Consider the following 23,426-nt stretch of genomic DNA (forward strand, 5'->3'; position numbering starts at 1 on the left):
GCCAGGCTGGTTTCGAACTACTGACCTCAAGTGATCTGCCTGCCTCGACCTCCCAAAGTGTTAGGATTACAGGTGTGAGCCACTGAGCCCAGCCATAAGATTCCTTTTTTGTTTGTTTGTTTTAGAGTAATTTATCCCTACTTAAAGACAGATTCCCCTACATGTAAGAGCTACGTACAAAAAAGTTATAAAACTGTCCTCGTTTAAGAAGGATAAATGAAAAACATTAAAATTCTCCAATTGAACAAGGTATGCAAGGATTTTTATGTTGTTGTTTTTTTTTGTTAAAACAGTAAAAGCAAAATAACTTACCAGAATAGAAAGATAAGAGCTGAATGAGCATGCCACTAAAGGAGAAAGGGGGCATTTTCACAGAGTCAGTATTTTTCCCTATCCCATCTCCATGTGATGTCAATCAAAACATACCATTGGCTGTTTAGTTAAAAAAACGCAATATGCTTGTGCACATATACCAGTTACTTTTTTTTTTTTTTTTTTTTTTTTTTTTTTGAGACGGAGTCTCGCTTTGTCGCCCAGGCTGGAGTGCAGTGGCCGGATCTCAGCTCACTGCAAGCTCCGCCTCCCGGGTTTACGCCATTCTCCTGCCTCAGCCTCCCGAGTAGCTGGGACTACAGGCGCCCGCCACCTCGCCCGGCTAGTTTTTTGTATTTTTAGTAGAGACGGGGTTTCACCATATTAGCCAGGATGGTCTCGATCTCCTGACCTCGTGATCCGCCCGTCTCGGCCTCCCAAAGTGCTGGGATTACAGGCTTGAGCCACCGCGCCCAGCATACCAGTTACTTTATGTGCAATAAAGAAACGGGGAAGGGGGAAATTAAATAATAGAGAAAACTATACTGTAGTAGTCAGGATTTGGTGGAACCAAATTGCAGTTTTCTAATTGAGAATGTCATGTTGGTCTGAAAAGAAGAGTTCTGGAGTAATGAAGCAGGTTCCCTTCTCAGTAGACATCTCCCGTCTGCTGTTGGAACACATCAATTGTATCTTCATTGTCTATTTCAAACTTGGCAGGTGTGTCTGTTTCACTGATTTGTTGCCTGTCAAATCAGAATCTGATCGGCCTCACTGGCAATCCCTGTCGTTCACAATACGCTTTCATTAGTTTACTAAGTGATGTATACCTCTTTGTTTTTTTGTTTGTTTTTTGTTTTTTTTTTTTTGTTTTTTTTTTTTTTGAGACAGAGTTTTGCTCTTGTCGCCCCAGCTGGAGTGCAATAGCACAATCTTGGCCCACTGCAACCTCCGCCTCCTGGGTTCAAGCAATTCTACCTCAGCCTCCTGAGTAGCTAGGACTACAGACGTGTGCTACTACGTCTGGCTAATTTTTTTTTAAATTTTTTTATTTTTTTATTTTTTATTTTTAGTAGAGATGGAATTTCACCATTTTGGCCAGTCTGGTCTCGAACTCCTGACCTCAGGTGAGTGATCTGCCTGCCTCAGCCTACCAAAGTGCTAGGATTACAGGCGTGAGCCACCGCGCGTGACCTATGCCTTTTAATCTTAAACTGCACCACAGAACCATCCTGCCCCGCCACCTTCAAATTAATATGATCGTTGTTCTCAGTCTTGACTCCTTCCTTGGGCTTTTCGCCATCGCAAGCACCGGAGTCTCCTCAGCTGCCACTTCACAAAAGAGGTACCAGGTTCTCACTGAACGAGCACACAAGCAGCACCAGGAGCTGCAGAAGGAGGCTGCAGCGGTGGACAAGAGAGAGGGTGCGTGACATTATATGCTCCCTCCCCCCACCCTGCGTGCACCTGCACAACCTTTTTTTTTTTTTTTTTTTGAGACGGAGCCTCCCTCTGTCACTCAGGCTGAAGGGCAGTGGTGTGATCCTGGCTCACTGCAACCTCCGCCTCCCTGCAACCTCTGCCTCCCTGGTTCAAGCGATTCGCCTGCCTCAGCCTTCCGAGTAGCTAGGACTACAGGCGGGCGCCACCATACCCAGCTAATTTTTTTGTATTTTTAGTAGAGGCGGGGTTTCAGCATGTTGGCCAGGATGGTCTCGATCTCCTGCCCTCGTGATCCCCCCACCTTAGCAAAGTGCTGGGATTACAGGCGTGAGCCACCGCACCCAGCCAACAATTTTAATAACATCTTCTATTTGCTTAACATTTCCCCTTTAAACAAATTGTTGTAAAGAATACATAACAGGCTGGGCATGATGGCTCATGCCTGTAATCCCAGTACTTTGGGAGGCTGAGGAGGAAGGATCACTTGAGCCCATGAGTTGAAGACCAGCAACAGTGTGAGACCTTGTTTCTACAAAAAATAATTTAAAAATTAGCTGGGCATGATGGCACATCCCTGTAGTCCCAGCTACTCACGGGGCTGAGGTGGGAGGATCGCCTGAGCCCTGGAGGTTGAGGCTGCAGTAAGCGGTGATTACATCACTGCATCCAGCAGAGGTGACAGAGTCAGAACTGTCTAAACAAAACAAAACAAAACAAAAAAACCAGCCTACATAACATAAAGTGAACCATCTTAACCACATGTAAGTGTACAGTCCAGAGGCATTAAGTACATTCATGTTGTTGTACAACCATCACCAGCATTCATCCACAGAACTCTTGTAAAACTGAAACTCTGTATTTGCTGAACAATTATTGTCCAATTCTCCCACTCCCCAGCCCCTGGCAACCACCAGTCTACTTTCTGTTTCTATGCATTTGACTATTCTAGGTAACTTGTATAAGTGGAATTACACTGCATTTTTCCTTTTGTGACTGGCTTATTTCACTTAGCATAACATCCCCAAAGTTCACCTATGCCATATTCTATAAAAGGATTTCATTCCTTTTGAAGGCAGAATAATAGGCCATTGAATGTTTATACCACAGTTTACTGATTTGTCCCTCCACGGACACTTGGGTTGCTTCCACCCTTTGTCTATCGTGAATGATGCTGCGATGAACATGGGTATGCAGATACCTCTGAGTCCCTGCCTGCTCTGTATTTCCTTTTAAGAAATTAAGATACAAGAATTGAAAGATCTTTATCATACTTGATATAACATCATCCCACATTCTTGTTTTGGTTTGCACTACAATTTCAATAACATCTATTTGCTTAGCATTTCCTCTTCTTAAAAAAAATGTTGTAAAGAACACATAACAGGCCAGGCATGATGGCTTATGCCTGTAATTCCAGCACTTTGGGAGACTGAGGAGGGAGGATCATTTGAGCCCACAAGTTCAAGACCAGCTAAGGCAACAGAGTGAGACTTTGTTTCTACAAAAAATAATTTAAAAATTAGTTGGGCACAGTGGTGTATGCCTGTAGTCCCACCTACTCAGGGGGCTGAGTTGGGAGGATCATTTGAACCCTGGAGGTTGAGGCTGCAGTGAGCCGTGATTACACCAGGCAAGCTGTAATCTATTGATGCATCTGAATAGACGTAATCACATGAACAAGTCCAAGATTAAACCTGCAAAGCTCCAGCTACAATGAGTGAGGCCAGAACTTTCTGCAGCTTTGATACTGGGGTATCACTGGACTTTTCTTAAACACTAGACCGACAATGCAGAAAATTACTCTTTTTTTAAGGACTTTAGAGGTACCACCATAAGTCAACAAACACTTCAGCCCCAAATTTTCCTCATAAAATTTTCTTTTTTTCCCGGTAATCCACAGGGGTCCTAAAGGTGACCCAGTCTTATTTGGTTTTGTGATAAAAGTGTTCAGCTGGAACGTCCTAATGCACTTAAAGATTTCTGTAGTATGCCAGGTCAGGTAGGTCAGCATAGATGCAGCGGAACTTGCCGGGCAGCGCTTATCAGGGAATGAAGGTATGGTGTGGGGTCAGGATGTCACACCTGATGGCAGAGAGAAAGATTAGACACACACCAGCAAAGAAGAGAGAGAGGTTTTGAATTTTATGGTACAAAAAAGGATGCAAGCCAGGTCCTAACTCCATCAACTTGAATCTGTTTCTCAAAACAACTGTTTTCCACAGATAAACAAAGCAGGCAGCTCATGGAAACTACCAGAACAGGACAATGTTTCTATTCTATTGGGATCATGAGAGACAGATGAAAGTGCCAGGAATCAAGTTAATAAAATAAGTAAGCTTAAACAGCCCCAAACATCACAAAACACCATTTTAATTATTGTAGATGTGGCAAAAAGCAGCCAAATCCATAGAACAGTCCAGCACTCCAGGCAAAGCCTTGAATTTCACCACTGCTGGTGCAGGAAATCTGTATGGATCTGGGCTCTCTTCCAGATGACTGGTTCTTTTGACAGTCCAAGTCCAAGTCCAAAGAACTCTTGGAATGCCACAGCTTCCTGGTACACCTTCCCAGGTGTCCCACCCTCAACTGGTATTGAGGGTGGGTCAAGAAATCAAACACAAGCTATCAATGGCAGAGATAGGAGATAAAAAAAAAAAAACCATGGATCCCAGCCAGGCCACATGGCATGAGTGAGTACTTTATAGGCAAAACTGCAGCCAAGTTGAGGTGGTTCCACAGTTGGAGGCCTGAGACAGAGGCTAACTGTACTCAAGTTCATCAGAAGTCCTGTACTATTGTGTACACAAAAAACCCATCCCACCTATTTGGATGGTATTGGCAGCTGTGGAAACCCTGGTAAGAACTGTAAAACCCTTAGAACCCCTTTGAGGTGGGAATCCTTCCCTCCAAGTCAAGGTTGGAGGCACATCTGAATCACCTGGAAGCCTTTATTTTTTAAATATATATATTTTTGAGATGTGGTCTCACTGTGTTGCCCAGGCTGGTCATAAACTCCTGGGCTCAAGTGATCTGCCCACCTCGGCCTCCCAAAGTGCTAGGATTACAGGCAAAAGCCACCGTGCTGGATCACCTGGAAGCCTTTAAAACCAAAGTGCAGCCGGAGGGTGTGGAAGAGGGAAATGGGGAGTTTTTAGTGTGTATAGAGTTTCAGTTTTGCAGGATAAAAAAGTTATCAAGCTTGATTGCACAATAACTTTTATATACTTAACATTATTGAACTATATACTTAAAACTGGTTAAGATGACAAATTTAATGTATGTGTGTGTGTGTGTGTGTGTGTGTGTGTTTGCCACAATAAAACAATACAACAGGAACAAAAGCATAAAGACCCAGAGGCCCAGGACCAACCTCAAACCAACTGAAACAGAATTTCTGGGGATGAATGGCAGACATCATCATCATCATGACTATTTTAATTATAGCACAGGCATCATTATTTTTAAAAGCTTTCAAGATCATTGTCCTGTGCAGCTAAGATTGAGAATCACAACTATTAATCAATGAAAGATTCTGGCTGCATAAACTCAAGAATTATTATCAATTAACAACTGCCTGCATTCATTTCATATGGCTACACAGATGTTCTCCAAAGAAGTCAGGTTCAGTAAGCCCTTTAGATGAGAAAGCGGCTTTTCTAGGCAAACTCTTTGACTTCACAAATACCAGATGTTTTATTCACTGAAAGTCAGAACCTTCTGAGGAGTAAGCTGGCACATAAGGAAAGGGATACTTTTTGAAATTACATGAATGCTGACAGCCAGGAGGATCCCATGTGGTAACTGACTATGGGCCTACACAGCAAGTATTCTTTCAGTTAAGCCAGACTTACAGCCAGCAAGTAGTTCACCCGCTTTGAAAATCTGGTTTATTATTTTCAACTGCCAGGAAATGAGAGCCAAACACACTTGGTATGTATAGGCCAGATAAGAAATTATTCGAACAGTCAGACCAGGTGTCTCAGAACTGCAGCTTGGGGTGAGGCAGGTGTCATGACTCAAGTTCCTACAGAGACCAAGAAGGTAAATGGGGAAAGTGAACCAGTTGGACCGTGGCCACTGAAGGCCTTGTGTCCTGTTTAAAAGGACCACTCTAACCCAACTGTTACACTGCAGAAAGTGGGTCCACTGCTACCTGAGTTCCCAACTTTTCAGAAAAATGCTGGACATCTGGATGTTTATGTAAAGTTTTCCAATTTTTAAATATTGGGGAAAAAATTAATCCAATTAAAAACCAAAGCTGTGTGCAGCAGTGTGCACCTATAATTCCAGCTACTCAGGAGGCTGAGGGAGGAGGATCACTTTAGCCCAGGAGTTCAGCCTGAGCAACATAGTGAGACCCCATCTCCAAATCAACAAGAACAACAACAATCTATGGGCCAAACAAAGCACAGCTTCACCAGAGATTGAGCTTGTTTGCTGCTGGTTATTACCTCTGGTGTATAGCAACAAGGAAACCTGGATTCTAGTCTTGACTTAGCAAGTTGTGTAGCTTCACAACCAACTTCTCTGGAATCCATCTTGAAAAATAAAAGGCTTATGAGAGTATCTTGAATGTCAGGCCTATGATTACTTATTCTCTATTAGGGAGAAATGCAGGGTCCCCAGGTTGAATGAGATTTCAAACACACAACCGAGAAATCCTAAGATCTTAACATCTAGGCATGAACATGCCAGACCCAATGGCTCCTTCCTACCCAGTTGATTTCAAGCTGACAAAACACAACTTTTCTTTTTCTTTTTTTTTTTTTTTTTTTTTTGAGATGGAGTCTCGCTCTGTCACCCAGGCTGGAGTGCAGTGGCCGGATCTCAGCTCACTGCAAGCTCCGCCTCCCGGGTTTACACCATTTTCCTGCCTCAGCCTCCCGAGTAGCTGGGACTACAGGCGCCCGCCACCTCGCCCGGCTAGTTTTTTTGTATTTTTTAGTAGAGACGGGATTTCACCGTATTAGCCAGGATAGTCTCGATCTCCTGACCTCGTGATCCGCCCGTCTTGGCCTCCCAAAGTGCTGGGATTACAGGCTTGAGCCACTGTGCCCGGCCAAAACACAACTTTTCTTGGAATAGATTTAGCCCGTTTAAAAATTTTGATTTGGAACTATCTATGCATGATTTTCCATAAATGTTTTCTAGATTTCCAGAGACTTTCATGGTGATTTAAATTACCAAACCTCAAAGTCCCCTTATAGGATTAGACACTCTCTAGAAGCAAGAAGTGATGAGAGTGTAGTAGACAGCGTTCTAGGCTAGGAATCTAGAGACATGGCTCTCTGTAACCAACTCTGTGAATCTCTCTCTCTCTCCCCCTCCCTCTCTCCCTCTCTCTCCCTCTCCCTCTCCCTCTCCCTCTCCCTCTCCCTCTCCCTCTCCCTCAGATAGGGTCTTGCTTTGTTACCCAGGCTGGAGCGCAGTGTCGCAATCATAGCCCACTGCAGCCTCGAACTCCTAGGCTCAAGCAGTCCTCCTGCCTCAGCCTCTCAAGTAGCTCGAACCACAGCAGTGCAATTACTGAAACTACAGTAGGTACACTTGTTTAGAAGGAAAATATACATGAATTCTTAAGCAACTGGATAATGAAAAGTGATCCTGATTTTAGGGCTTCATCATGGACTGCTATGGTAGGCAGAATTCTGAAGATGGCCCAAGATTCCTGTCCCCTAGTTATTCAAACATTGATTGTGAAGGGAAAGTGCAGATGCAATTAAAGTCCCAAGTCAATGAATCTTAAGATACAGGAGATTATCCAGGTAGGTTTGGCCCAGGCAGGTGAGCCTTTTAAAAGGCAGAGTTTTTATTCTCTGCATGGCAGTAGAAGAGGACGGCAGAGAGATTCAAAGCATGAGGCGATTCAATGCATCTTGCAGACTTGAAGATGGGTGTGTGGGGTTCCATATGAGAAGAAATGCAGGCTGCCTCTGGGAGCAGAGAGAGCAGCTCTGGGTGAGAGCCAATAAGGAAACAGAGACTTCATCCTACAACTACAAGAAACTGAATTCAACCAACAAGAAGAAGGAGCTTTGAAGCAGACTCTTCCCTAGAGCCTCCAGATAAGAGCCCAGCTCAGTCTACACCTTGATTTCAGCTTTGTGAGGCCTTAGGTAGAGAACCCAATGGTGCCATGCACTCTAGGTGCTATGACCTAGAGTACTGTGACCTAATAAATCGAGGCTGCTTCAAGACACTTCATTTGTGATAATTTGTTATGCAGCAATAGAAAACTAACACAACTGCCATACCACATGTTGGGAAGGTTATGGAACAAAATGGTACCACACTTTGGAAAATGGTATGGAAAATCAAACACACATCCACCCTATGATGCAGCATTTTACTCTTAGGTATTTACCCAAGAAAAATGAAAACATATGTCTACAAAAATACTTGTACACTAATATCTATAGCAGTTTTATTCATAATAGCCCCAAATTAGACATAGTCCAAATGTCCATCAGTAGGAGAATGGATAAACAATGAACTATTAATACAAGCAACAACACAGATAAAGTTCAGAAACCTTACATTGAGTGAAAAATATCAACAAAAAAGAGTATATAGCCGGGCGCGGTGGCTCAAGCCTGTAATCCCAGCACTTTGGGAGGTCGAGACGGGCGGATCACGAGGTCAGGAGATCGAGACCATCCTGGCTAACACGGTGAAACCTCGTCTCTACTAAAAAATACAAAAAACTAGCCGGGCGAGGTGGCGGGTGCCTGTAGCCCCAGCTACTCAGGAGGCTGAGGCAGGAGAAGGGCGGGAACCCAGGAGGCGGAGCTTGCAGTGAGCTGAGATCCGGCCACTGCACTCCAGCCTGGGTGACAGAGAGAGACTCAGTCTCAAAAAAAAAAAAAAAGTATATATTGTGTTATTTCATTTAACAAATTTCTAGGATAGAAAAAACTAATCTATGGTGAAATAAACCAGAACAGTAGGTGCCTGGGAGTGCACAGTGGACTGGAAAGGGGCACAAAGAAACTTTATCTGGTGATGAAAATGGATTATAGTTTGATAGGGATGTGGATTGCACAAGTGAATACATTTGTCAGGATTCATGGAACTGGAATACTTAAGATTCACACATTTTATATAAATTATCTCTCAATAAAAATATCTTTAAAAACAAATTAAGCCAGGTACGGTGGCTCACACCTGTAATCCCAGCACTTTGGGAGGCTGAGGCAGGAGGATCACTTGAGGCCAGGAGTTCAAGACAAGTTTGGGTAACAATGAGACCCTGTCTTTACAAAAAATAAAAAATTAAGCAGGCATGGTGGTACATACCAGTAGTCCCAGTTACTCAGGAAGCTGGGGTAGGAAGATCACTTGCGACCAAGAGTTCAGGGCCACAGTGAGCTATGATCGTGCTCCTGCACTTCAGCCTGGGTGACAGAGTGAGACTCTGTCTCAAAAAAACAAAACCACCCACAAATGAAAAAAAATAACTCATCAGGCCAGGCATGGTGGCTCACACCTTTAATCCCAGCACTTTGGGAGGCCAAGGCAGGTGGATTACCTGAGGTCAGGAGTTTGAGACTAGCCTGACCAACATGGTGAAACCCCGTCTCTACTAAAAATACAAAAATTAGCTGGATGTGGTGGCAGGCACCTGTAATCCCAGCTATTCGGGAGGTTGAGGCAGGAGAATTGCTTAAATCTGGGAGGCGGAGGTTGCAGTGAGCCAAGATCGTTCCACTGCACTCCAGCCTAGACAACAGAGCAAGACTCCATCTCAAAAAAAGGTTAATTAAAACAAATTTAAAAACTAATTCAACCAATATGTGATAGACTAGTTATCACTGAGGTGTTGATGACTCTCTCCTAGGGGTAGCTATTTAAAAACAGACAGGGTAAGAGTTAACTCAAATGGATGAGCCCCTCATAGAGGGATATGGGACCCTAAGCAGCTGGGTGAAAGATTTTTGGGCAGTGAGACCTCCACAGAGGACCTCAAATCAGTGTATGCACTTAATCAGAGAGTCCTGCGAAGGGCTCCTTGTGGGTTTATTCTATGCCCAAGTACAAATTGCTAAAAGATGAATGGTGAAGATGCTGATGGTACCGGAGCTTCCCAAGCAAGAAGCGCTCTGGAGGGGGCTGGGGTGCACGGAGGCGGGTGGCAGTGCCCTGACGTGTGTGAGAGAGGTGTGTGTGAGGTGGGGAGGAGCAGTGAGCTTCGCACTCTCGAGTCTGGTGGCCTCCGAGTGATACCCAGCATCTGAGCACAGCCTCTGGGAATACCCCTGCACAGCTTCATTCTTGGTTTCTTTAGCATATGCATGTTTTAGATGGTTTGCTTCAGTCAAAATGAACCCATCTTTTCTTGTTTTGTTAAAAAAAGCCTTCTCAGGCTGGGCATGGTGGCTCATGCCTGTAATTCCAGCACTTTGGGAGGCCAAGGAGGGTGGATCACCTGAGGTCAGGAGTTCGAGACCAGCCTGGCCAACATGGCGAAACCCCATCTCTACTAAAAATACAAAAATTAGCTGGTGTGGTGGCGTACAACTGTAGTCCCATCTACTTTGGAGACTGAGGCAGGAGAATCACCTGAACCTGGGAGGCGGAGGTTGCAGTGAGCCAAGATCATGCCACAGCACCTCAGCCTGGGCAACAGAGCGAGACTCCATCTAAGAAAAGAAAGGAAAGAAAGGAAGGATGGAAAGGAGAGGTGAGGTGAGGCAAGGCGAGGAGAGGAGAGGAGGAAAGAAAGGCTTCTCAAAGCCCACAGTAACTTCACTGGATTCCTGACATACACTTTGGTGCTTATTACACATACGTAAGAATTTCAAAGAGAGCCAACAATTGTAGGCTAAAATCTCAGTATGTCTAACGTATGGCTGTAAATCCAAATAACCAATATGAGCAGTGATGTTTTAAACTGTGGGCTCCACTTTTTCCAAAGGAGCCCAGATGGCTAGATGGTGGGGGAGTAAAGAACTCAGTTATGGGGCCTGGCCTCTTGGCAAGGTGCCTGGAGTTTGCTGTTGGCTTCTGTCCTCAGAAAGTTCCACCTGTAAGTGGGGAGTGGTCCATCCACTTGAGGCTCTCCAATGAGGAACAGTCAGTTCACATCAGGAAGTGTTTTGAGGGAGAGGAGAGGTGGCTGAAGGATGGGCCTTGAGTATTTACAATGAGGGTTCCAATGAGACCATTTAATCAGAGGGGACACCAGAACCAAGCTTTTCCTGCTAGGGGACCAACCGAGAAGGAAGAATGGGATCTAAATGAGATCCATTTTTAGATGAGCCATTTTTTTTTTTTTTTTGGTTTAATCATAACAGTGCTTTGAAAAGACTTTACCAGTGAGTCAGTGCTGGGTTTTGCTACATCCACCACAAATTAGTTACGAATTCCCTAATTGTTTCCAAAAAAAGATTTACTACGAAATGATACAAAGTACAATTGAATCCTTGGGTTTTGTTTTTGTATGTGGTATGTATCTGATGTGTCAGTTTTGCAATCTGCTTGGTTTTGATATTGAAAAATGTTTGAGGTTTTGGCTTCCAGTTGAACTGACACTATTATTCTGTTTATCCATCCAGGGGTACCTACATTAGTCACTAGTTGGATCCTACCAAGCACACATGCGGGCACATGCACACACACACAAACACACACACACATACACACATGGGAGGTGGTTTGGAAGGGTAGCATGCTGCAGGAATGCTTGATGTAACACTTACCACGCTATTATATATAGTTCACTGTTCCTGCTCTGTATCCCTCACTTGACAATGAGGTTCTAGATGGTATGAAACAGTTTGTCTAGTTTATCCTCCATTCTTAATGCTTAACAGAGTATCTGACACATACTAGGCAAAAATAAATATTTTTAGTCTTGCTATTTCCTGTTATATTCTTTATGGAGATGGAAACCAGCAATGTAAATCTTTTTCTACTTAAAGATACTGACTCATTGCTCAATCTCTCACATCCAGCCACATAGCCTTTCCTTTGATTTTCCATTTTTAGAACCTCCCCTGAGGGCTCTTCCAGAAATGAAGCAGGAATTTCTGTAATGATTTCGTTAATTCCAACTAAGGCAGCAAGCATAAGTCATCAAGGCTTGAGGTTTGAAACCCTGTAATTTGGTGTTCAGCTTCACATCCTCATAGTCGGTGGATGCTAAGCAGATCTGATCTGTGCTTTCCTAATTTTCACAATTGTTGTGGGATTGTGGGAAGTTATTATAAAATGCATGGAAGAGCACTTTGGTAACTACAAAGCAGGTATTGCTATCAACTTCACTTTATCAATGTGGAAAAGTCCAGAGGCAAAGTGATTTGCCCTGGCTTAGGCTAGAGCCCAAACCAATGGTTTCCCAACAGCCCAATGAATGTACTGAACTCCATGGAGAGGACCAGTTCCAGGACTGTCTCCACATGACCAGAAGGGAACACCCAGCTGGTGCTGATCTTAGAACATGTATCCTTGGGAAGGGTCCTGAAACCAGCCCAATCTGCAGGGGACCAGGTGTTGACCACTAGCTTGTCTTACTTGGGCCCAGAGACAGTTTGTTCTCTTTGTATCTTTATATCAGAAAATTCAACAGGCACAGAGCAGAGAAGCAGGTTTCTTCTATAATTAGCATAACAGGCCAATGGATGTCACTGTTGCACCACAGAAACAGAACCTAAACTCCAAGGGGACCCCCTGCCCCTAAACAGCAGCACCCTCACTGTTTGGGAACTTTAGGAGAGCACAGCACACTTGGAACCGAAAGAAAGCAATTATAAATGAGTAACTGATATTCCACTTAAAAGTGTTAGCGCTAGTAATGAGCAGGTATATTCAGGGACAAGTTAAGGCAAATAGCTTTGAACATCATGAATGGCTATAAATGAGTGTATACGTCACTCACCAGAAGGAAAGGTCACAAAATTTTGAATCAAACCAAGTCTTTTGACTTCAAATACTGTGTTTCTTTCAGTCTGCCACTCACAGTGTTCAAAATTATTTCAGAAAATATGTTGATACTTAGATTAAGACTTCTCACCATCCATCAACAGCCTTGCATAAATGTTTTGGAAAGAATTTTTAATCCTCAACTTAGTATAATGATCAAATGAATATGCATATACACATAGACAGAGACGGAGTTTTGCTCTTGTTGCCCAGGCTGGAGTGCAATGGTGCGATCTCAGCTCGCTGCAACCTCTGCCTCCCGAGTTCAAGCGATTCTCCTGCCTCAGCGTTCTGAGTAGGTGGGATTACAGGCGCCCACCACCATGCCCAGCTAATTTTTTTGTATTTTTAATAGAGGTGGGATTTCACTATGTTGGCCACACTGGTCTCGAACTCCTGACCTCAGGTGATCTACCCGCCTCAGCCTCCTAAAGTGCTGGGATTACAGGCGTGGGCCACCGCGCCCAGCGAATATGTATATTTATTAAGCATCTACTTTGTGCCAGGAACTGTGTTTGACTTTTCACAACTCTTGAAGGTAAGATGATTATTTCCATTTATCATGTGGGTTCATAAGTAATGTTTCCATTATGCAGCTGGTAAGAGACGGACATTGGTACAGGTCCATGTCTACTGGCCTGCAAAACCCCTGCATGTTAGGATGTGCTCCCATTCAGTTTAAGCCTTTTTTGACATCCCACTGCATGTGCCTTATTGGAGATACTACAATAAATGCAAACCACCTCTGCTCCCAAAGAAATGTTAACGTTTTTAACAGACAATTATATTACAATCGAGTGAGAAGGGCTTTTTCCAGGTGCTATGCAACTCAGTGAGGGTTAGAAAGGGCCTATGACACTGAGATATGAAGAGTGAATAAAATCCAGCAGGCAAAGAAAAATATAGCTCAAGGGCATTTAACCTGAAGGAATATCCAGTGTTTATGTAAGAAGTGGAGAAACATTATAAATACCTGTAATTTAAATGCAGAGAAGATTTTTTAAAAGAAACAATCTGTTTCTTTTAAATTGGACTGGGTGTGAACTATTACTATTAATAACCTACTGCCCAGCAGTAATTCCTAAGAGGAGCCATAGTACAAGACTCTGCTTATAGTATGGGATGGAAAGTCAAGCCTTGTCTTGGGAATGGTGAGGGGCTCTGGTACCACAAATGCACTAAAAATACTTCCATGAGTTTCCTTGTAGTTGGAACGGAAGCAGGAGCAGCAGGAATAAGAAATGAGGAACTCTCTGCCGGCTCTCCTGGCGCCCTCACCATGCCTGAGTCCCTGACTCCAGACCAAGGAATCTCTGATACAGCAGGGTAAGAACGGGCCACAGCAGAATGGTCTACATGAGTCTCTAATTTCATGAATACAAAATTGTGACTGTCTCTCTATTTTCAGGTCTAGTATAAAACCTCACGTGCACAGATAACAGATGTAAGCAGCTATATTAACTGGGGTACTGGGAATCCTTTTCCATCCAGGTCCAGAACTGACTCCCCCAGCAGTGAGAGGGAAGGTGATCCTGAGAGATAAATACCAGGGACGTTCCCTGGCAATTCCTATGGCCTTTGGAGCCATCACAGGTCACAGGCTATAATCATTCTTGAAATTTCTGACGATGAGACCTGTCACTGCTGTCAGACAGGCTTAACTGGCCTTTTTGGACACTTTCTTAAAATATAAGTAAATTGGGCAGCTAATCCTACACTGTTGTATCTTGTTTTTTCTTGGAGCTTTGAAGTCTGGACTTGGAGACGGAAAGGTTAAGGGAGCAACCCTAGAGAAAAGTAACACAGGAATTTCTTTGTGTTTATCTTAACAATATCCATAAGTTTCTACTTTTAGCCCAGTGGCATTTTTCCCTTTTTTCCTGCCCAACAGTCTTTCTTGGTCCTGGTAACATTTAATAGTTTTGGATAGAAATGACAATAGGACTGAAGGTCCTCTTATTGGCCCAGAATGTAATGGTGATGCTAAAAATATATAAATGACTGAATCATTTAACAAGTATTTGCTATACCTGTGTCCTTAGCTCCGTGTCTAAAGAGAACATGGTGAGTGATTAAACAGAGGCAGAACAATGGAGTAGGGGACCTCAAGACTTCACTTGTAGCTGCAGGAACCTGAGAAGAGACTAAAGCTGCAGCTCAAGTGGGGGATATTTGCATGTAATATTGGATAAGCTATTTATTTTTCCCCTAATGGATTCTAATTTGAAATACATGAAAATGATATAATTGTCATTAAAATCATTCCTTTCTTCAACAAATACTGAGTACCTGCCAAGCATAAAGGCCAACAGTAACCAAGTCGACTACTTTCTGAATGATTCATTTTCACCACTTTAATCCATACTTAGCCAAAGCCACATAGTATGATAGGCTGGAAGTCAGATAATCAAATAGATCTCAAATCCTGGCTTCTCTACTCGATAGCTGTGTGACTTTGGGCTAAGCAACTTTCTCCTTTGAGCCTCAATTTTATCATTTGCAAAGTGGGGATAAATAAGTTAATATAATAGCATAATACAATAATTACCCTCACTATATATTTCCTATAGGATAGGCAATGATGGTGGCACCCCAACTGTGAGAGGTAATCATCCTTGAACCCTCCCCCTCTTCCTCATCTCCTGTATCAAAAGAGTCACTAAATCATACTGTTTTATCTCTGAAATATTTCCCAAATCCTGTCCCCTATTTCCCACTGCCCTAGTTCAAGCCCTCATTACCTCTTGGCCTTCTAAATTGTCTCCCTGCTTTTACTCTTGTGCTCCTTTAGTCCGTTCTCTGCATGGCAGCCTGGGCAACATGGTGAAACCCCATCTCTACAAAAAAAAATTACCAAAATTAGCTAGGCATGGTGGCACATACCTGTAGTCCCAGCTACTTGGGAGGCTGAGGTGGGAGGATCCCTTGAGTCCAGCAGGTAGAGGTTGTCAAAACAACCGGTTTAAACAAAAACCAGTTCCTTACTTGAAGCCTCTCAATGGCTCCCCACCTCTTAGAATAAAGTATAAACTCTCAGAACGCCAGACAAGGTCACCTGTCTACCTCTGCAGACTTTTAATGTTCCCTTCCTAACACTCAACACACACCAGGCTTTTTCACCTGTGTCTTACCTTATGCTTCAACGTTAACTCTGCTTCACTGAATTACACCTCTGCTTCAGTGTCCTCACCTCCTCCACCCACTTATCTAAGGCTCAGTTCAGGCCAGGCAACTCAGGAAAGCTTTCCTTGATGCCTCCAGCTTCTACTGCCCAGCCGGGTTAGGAACTCTCCACCCAAGCCTGTTACCATGTCTATTTTGTTACATTTACCACATTGATTGGTAATTTAGCTATGTATGAGTTCTTCTCCATTACTAGAGTCTTCTACTTAAGGCAAAAACCATGCCTTATTCATCTTTGTATCCCCATCACCTAGTACAGTTCATGGCGTGTTGCAAAGGCTCAATAAATAAAATGAATGAGTTGAGCGTGGTGGCTCAGCTGGGCCATAGGCCCAGCACTTTGGGAGGCTGAGGTGGGCAGATTGCTTGAGTCTGGGAGTCTGAGACCAGCCTGGGCAACATGAAGAAACCCTGTCTCTACTGAAAATACAAAAATTAGACAGGCGTGGTGGCATGGCCCTGTAGTCCCAGCTACTCAGAAGGCTGAGGTGGGAGGAGCCTCTGAGCCCAGGAAGCAGAGGTTGCAGTGAGCTGAGATCATGCCACTGTACTCCAGCCTGGGTGACAAAGTGAGACTGTCTCAAAAAAATTAATTAGTTAAATAAAATGAATGAAGAAATGAAGACAAGAATGTGACTCTGCAGTTCATGCTTTTTGCATACACCACGTGTCATGCCACATGTCATGTATCTAGAATGCTGGTTCTCAACCAGGGGCAGTTTTGCTCCCCGAGGACATCCAGCAATGTCTGGAGACACCTGGGTTGTCACAACTGGGGGAGGGGGCTATGCTTCTACCATTTAGTGGGTAAAGGCCAGGGATGCTACTAAGCATCCTTCAATGCCCAGGGCAGCCCCTAACAACAAAGAACTATCCAACCCCAAACAGAAACAGCGCCAAGGCTGAAAAATCCTGATCTAGAACAAGGTCTGGCACATGGAAGAACTCAAGATAGGATTCCTAACCCTGACTGCTTAGTGGTACAAGTGGCAGAAATGATTATCATACTCGATATAAACCATATAATTGTATGGTATACTTCTTTAAGTTTATTGAACAATTCTTCATAATATGAGCTCATTTCACAGGCTAAGACTTAAGGGAAATCAGTTCTAGTTTTGAAGTCAGACTGTAAGTATAGCAAAAGACCTACTCAGAATCAATGGAATATGATGCATGGCCCTCTCCTCTCATCTCTTCTCTCACCACACCATGATATATCTGCTCCAGGTCTACATCCCTCAACAACCAGCTAGAATGCCTGGATCATAAGGGTAAACATATATTAGCTCACCAGCCAATGTTTTTTGAGTCATATATATATATTTTATATATGTGTGTGTATATGTGTATATATATACACACACACTTATACACACCACACACATACTTACACAGAGAGAGAGAGAGAGACTCAAGTGTATCTCTTACATCTCTTACTTTGCATGAACTCATAACCTGGAATACCCTCTCCAGGAAGGCCTGGCCTCCCTAGGATCATAAGGAAATGTAAAAATTAAAACTTTTATGCTGTGCAGCCGGGCGCAGTGGCTCACGCCTGAAATCCCAGCACTTTGGGAGGCCAAGGAAGGTGGATCACGAGGTCAGGAGATCGAGACCATCCCTTCTAACATGGTGAAACCCTGTCTCTACTAAAAATACAAAACTTAGCCAAGTGTGGTGGCAGGTGCCTGTAGTCCCAGCTACTTGGGAGGCTGAGGCAGGAGAATGGTGTGAACCTGGGAGGCAGAGCTTGCAGTGAGCCGAGATCGTGCCACTGCACTCCAGCCTGGGTGACAGAGCGAGACTGTCTCAAAAAAAAAAAAAAACTTTTATGCTGTTGCAAGAGTTTTATTGGCCATTTGACATAACACAGTTAAGGCAGGAGCCTGTGATATGGGACATAGGCTGAGCTACTTCTCAGGGACTTCATAGTCCCATGAACTGTATGTAACCTATAATACATGTTTATACTGGGCAATTCTTTTCATATATGCATATTCAACCTCCCAATGTTTGGAGATGGGTGCATGATGACGGAGGCTGCCTATAGGCATCAGAATCAGGACACAAGTTCTAAAGCTGCCACCATGACCCCTGTCTATAATTCAACGGCATGACCCCCTGTCTGAACCTTGAGGCAAATTTATGATCAGTTTCTCTTGGTTATCTTTAGCTCCACTTTCAGTTGCCCTCTTATCAGTCCAGATGTCTTTTACTTTTGAGAAGAGCCATCTTTCTTGTCTCAAACAACTCCCTTTTTCTTTATCTAGCTCAAATTATTAAACCACTAAACCAACTGCCAACACTGGGTAAGTTTGCCTCAGTCTAATACATATGAGCACAAAAATGGTTGTGTGCTTTCTGGAATTGAATTTAACACTTAATTCATCCTCAAACACATAATTAATTCTAGAATTTCCAAGCTGAGATGAGGCATCCTGGGCTCCTTAGGTAGCTTTGAGTCCCAGTATAAATAGAAATGACCAGCTTTCTAGAAAAACTTTTCAATTCTAAAATAATGATTTTAGCCACCATAGCAGGTTGAAGTGCAGGGGCAGTAAAGCTGGACACTGTGAAGCTTCCTTTGTCAATACCCCAATTTGCTGTATAGATGACTCATGTTCAAAACTGATGGTTTATGACAGAGAATTTCCCCATTGGTTACATTGCCATTAAACATATCTTTTGGGAGTTCAAGCAAATTTGTAAGGAGGAGGCTTCTACTGGTTATGCTCTTTGTCTTCGACAATTAATTCATTTATAATTCAAACAAATTGAAAATGCAGCACTAGCTGGCTTTTAGGTTTCGTGACTGCTTGACAGCCACCCTCCCAACTATTCTTTAAGTGGCAAAGACATTAGCCATTGACATCCAAGTGTAGCAGGAAACCTAGCTCCTTGACAAGCCTAGGGATTTCCTGACTTCTTGCTTATTGTTGGATGGTGGTATGGACTAAGTGGTTTTTTTAAAAAATACTTTTACTTTTATTTTTTGTGAGTACATAGTAGATATATATATTTATGGGGTATATGAGATGTGTTAATACAGGCATGCAATGTGAAATAACCACATCCCCCTCAAGCGTCTTTCCTTTGAATTACAAACAATCCAATTACACTCTTTAGGTGATTTTAAAATATAAGATTAAGTTATTATTGACTATAGTCACTCTGTTGTGCTTTCAAATAGTAGGTCTTATTTATTCGTTCCATTTTGTTTTTACCCATTAACCATCCTTACCTCCCCACCAAGCCCGCTACTACCCTTCCCAGCCTATGGTAACATCCTTCTACTCTGTATGTTCATGAGCTCAATTGTTTTGATTTTTAAATCCCACAAATAAGTGAGAACATGCAATGTTTGTCTTTCTGTGCCTGGCTTATTTCTTAACATAATGATCTCCAGTTCCATTCATGTTGTTGCAAATGACTGGTTCTATTCTTTTTTATGGCTAAATAGTACTCCATTGTGTATAAGTACCACATTTACTTTATCCATTCATCTGTTGATGGACACTGAAGTTGCTTCCAAATCTTAGCTATTGTAAAGAATGTTGAGGCTGGCACAGTGGCTCATGCCTATAATCCCAGCACTTTGGGAAGCCGAGATGGGTGGATCATGAGGTCAGGAGTTCAAGACTGGCCTGGCCAAGATGCTGAAATCCCATCTCTATGAAAAACACAAAAATTAGCCGGGTGTGGTGGCATGCGCCTGTAACCCCAGCTACTCGGGAGGCCGAGGCAGGAGAATCGCTTGAACCTGGGCAGCAGAGGTTGCAGTGAGCTGAGATCGTGCCACTGCACTCCAGCCTGGGTGACAGAGCAAGACTCTGTCAAAAAAATAAAATAAAAATACTTAAAAAAAAAAAAAAAAAAAAAAAGAATGTTGCAACGAACACAGAAGTGCAGATACCTCTTTGATATACTGATTTCCTTTATCTGGGGTATATACCCTGCAGTGGGATTGCTGGATCATATGGTAGATCTCTTTTTAGTTTGTTGAGAAAGCTCCAAACTGTTCTCCATAGTGGTTGTACTAATTGACATTCCCACTAATAGCGTATGAGGGTTTCCTTTTCTCTACACCCTCATCAGCATTTGTCACTGCCTGTCTTTTGAATATAAGTCATTTTAACTGGGGTGAGATATCTCATTGTAGTTTTGATTTGCTGGTCTAAATGTTTATGTATTCCCCAAATTCTCACATTGAAGCCCTAACTCTCACTGTGGCTGTATTTGGAGATAAGGTCTTAAAGGTAGGGCCCCGATCAGACAGGATTAGTATCCTTATAAGTAGAGACATTGGAGAGTTCATTTTTTTAACTCTCTCCAAGCACATGCACCTAGGAAAAGCTATGTAAGGACATAACCAGAAGGAAGCCACTTGCGACCCAGGAAGAATGCCCTCACCAGAAATTGAATTCTGCAAGAACCTTGTTCTTGGACTTTACAGCCGCCAGAACTGTCAAAAATACATTTCTATTGTTCAAGCCACATGGTCTGTGGTATTTTGTTATGGCTGCTCAAGTAGACTAATACAGATGGTGATAATAAAGTGTATTAAGGAATGTACAACCTACCAAGGTTGTGCTAATTACAATCACAGTAATCACCTAACAATTGTCCACCACAGGACAATTTTGACAGTGATTTCCTACACGTCTATCATCAAAATGCTAGATTTTAACCCAGGAATTATTTTGTGTCAGATGGGGAATCAATTATAAAGCACTCTTATATGTATGATTTTTTAGAGTTATCCTTCTGATATTTTTCTTGACTATCTAATTTGGGAGAAAAGCTAGTTTACCTTTTATAACACCACGTCAAATTTATGTAGCATAATTATCCCAAATGTTCAAAGAATTTTGCTCAAAACTACTCAACTGGTTTTGATTAAAGCCCCAGGATCCAGGGAAAAGGCTGAATCCATTGCCCCACTTTTCATTAAAAATCATTTTGCTGTCTTCTGGTATTTGATGAGAGAAGCAGCTCTTTGATTTGGGGGATCTTTTTAAAACTGACTTTGTTCTTTTTTAATCCTCACTGCTCCAGGCATCATTAGCTCCTTTTAATAGAAGTTTCAATTTCCTTTTATCCCTTTGAGTATGGGTTCCAATATCCTCAAAGCAGCACTTTTTAATTGGTCAGAAAAAAGTCACCCTTCTAAGAAGAAACCATATCACACATTCTAACAAAGTCAACGTGGGTCTCTGAGATCAGAAGGAGATGGTTGCTGAGGTTGAATTCATCCCCCAGCAAAATGGTTAACTAGCTAGCCGGTGGCATGTGATTACATTTTCAACATAATTACTATGTAATTACATATACCTACTCTTATCCAACACATTCCCTGCTATAATTAGTGGCCTTTATTTAAAGTTCATTTGTCTTAAAGAATTTTGTCCTCCTTTTTTTATTTAGTCAATGACTGAGGGGCACTGTTAATTTTGACAATAGTTTCCTGTATGTGATAATTTTCTGTGATACTCTCCTATACAGCCTCCCCCCAATCATATGCTTTTTAGAAAATGATATAAGGACATCTAATGTATTTTTCCACCTTCATATGTCCACCACCACATGTTGCCTTGTATATTCTAGCAGTAACTTCTCCAGGTAAGTCTAAAGTTATAATCACATCTTACATCTACATGGTCACAGTTTCTAATCAAGGAAAGCCTTTTCAGATAGATCTACTCTATTACAATTTTTCTAGTGATACAAAACCAAATCTGGATCTGGAGTGGGTACCTAAATCCTCAGTGGAGGAGGGAAGTAGTGAGCTCTTTCAAAGCAATCTGAAGAAATTCATATAAACATGACTCCATCAAGATGGCAGTAAAGGGTAGGGTGAGGAGGTGGTTGCTAAAAAAAATCCAGGTCTTTAACAGCCTAGCCATCCATTTCAAAGAATCACTGGCATAAAGAAATACTCTACAATATTTCATCTCTTACTTTTAACAGGCCTCAATATTTGATACCACAGGGGTTGTTACTCAGACACTTATGAAAAGTTAAGTATTGGTTTTTTGTTTTTCTTTCTTTCTTTTTTTAAAGATAGGGTATCACTCTGTCACCAAGGCTACAGTGCAGTGGTGCACTCATAGTTCACTGCAGCCTCAGCTTCCTGGACTCAACCAATCCTCCCATCCCAGCCTCCTTAGTGGCTGGGACCACAGGTACGCACCACCACACCAGGGTAATTTTTTAATTTTTTGTAGAGACAGGGTCTCATTATGTTGCTCAGGGTGGTCTTGAACTCTTGGTCTCAAGTGAGCCTCCTGTCTTAGCCTCCCAACGTGCTAGGACCACAGGTATGAGTCACTGTGCATAGCCAGCATTGTTATTTTTACACAATTCCTATCTTACAGATGGTATCATGGATAAATACTATTACAAAAACTGGTGTATAAGAAAGATACTACAATACACAAAATAACATATCTAGGTCCATAGTTTTTTTCTGTATTATTATTATTATTATTATTATTATTATTTGAGACAGAGTCTAGCTGTGTCACCCAGGCTGGGGTACAACTTGTGCATGATCACTACTCACCACAGCCGCAACCTCCAGGGCTCAAGCAATATTCCCACCTCAGCCTTCCAAGTAGCTAGGACTAGAGGTGCACATCACCACACCCAGCTAACTTTTGTATTTTTCTATAGAGATGGGGTTTCACCATGTTGTCTAGGCTGGTCTTGAATTCTTAGGCTCAAGAGATCTGCCTGCCTTGGCCTCTCAAAGTACTGGGATTACAGGTATGATCTACTCCGCCCAACTTCCTGTATTATTGTTTGAAGAAAAATAAATTGACCAGTTGATTTCTTTCTATTTATTTTTGTTAATACATAATATCTGTACATATTTCTGGGGTACATGTGATATTTTGTTACATGCGTTTTAGGGCATATCAAAGAAGAGGGACCTTAACAGTCCAAAATGCTAGATCATGACATGGGAATAATAGGTGAAGATTGAATCAAAGACCTTAACCTGGAAAAGAAACAATTTGGCATGGAAATGATGACTATTCTTAAAGATTGGAAGGTGGTAAAGTATAAAAACTGTTTGATGTTTTCTGTTTGGTCTGAGAAGGATGAAAGTATGGAAGTTTTGGGACAGCAGATATGGAGTTACCATAAAGAAGAACACTGTTGTAATTCAACAGGTTCTGAAAATGAAATAGTCTACTTTCTTACTTAGTGAGTTCACTTTCCTTGACTGTGTTCAGATGGAAGCTAGTCGCCCACTGTGGGGGACTGTTGGAAAATGTATCAGAGAAGAAATGGAACTTCTGAAATCTTCGGTCCCCTTCTCACCCTAAAGTTCTACGAAGATGCCTATTTCGAGGAGTATGAGGCAGGCTAAGCAACCCTTATCTGAAATGTTTGGAAGCAGAAGTGTTTTGGATTTGGGATTTTTCCAGATTTTGGAATATTTGCAGGTATATAATGAGATGTGTTGAGAATGGGATCAAATATGAATGGTGTTAGGAATCTAGGTCTGTGGGGTTTTTCTTATATGTCTTTGTATTGGCTTTCCTAGCACACAGCTAAGG

The 23,426-nt window shown here is 42.4% G+C and overlaps 1 protein-coding gene and 1 long non-coding RNA gene across 10 annotated transcripts in view; one reads left to right on the forward strand and one right to left on the reverse strand.

Annotated features, from left to right (window-relative positions):
• The window catches only part of LOC144341153 (uncharacterized), a 30,989-nt gene extending 17,040 nt beyond the window's left edge, over positions 1 to 13,949 (forward strand). Inside the window, exon 2 of the long non-coding RNA XR_013417890.1 lies at positions 13,884 to 13,949. This is a non-coding gene — a long non-coding RNA (uncharacterized LOC144341153). The remainder of the gene's footprint in view (positions 1 to 13,883) is intronic.
• SHROOM3 (shroom family member 3) overlaps positions 1 to 23,426 on the reverse strand; it is a 348,763-nt gene that overhangs the window by 111,086 nt on the left and 214,251 nt on the right. For 4 of the 9 annotated variants that reach the window (XM_078003470.1, XM_015138481.3, XM_078003465.1 and 1 more), the window contains exon 2: positions 15,417 to 15,512. The exons of the other annotated variants lie outside the window; for them this stretch is intronic. The gene's annotated coding sequence lies outside the window, so the exon portion shown is untranslated. The remainder of the gene's footprint in view (positions 1 to 15,416; positions 15,513 to 23,426) is intronic. 9 annotated transcript variants of the gene reach the window in all.

The sequence above is a fragment of the Macaca mulatta genome, chromosome 5 (genome assembly GCF_049350105.2).
Source record: "Macaca mulatta isolate MMU2019108-1 chromosome 5, T2T-MMU8v2.0, whole genome shotgun sequence".
NCBI lineage: Eukaryota > Metazoa > Chordata > Mammalia > Primates > Cercopithecidae > Macaca > Macaca mulatta.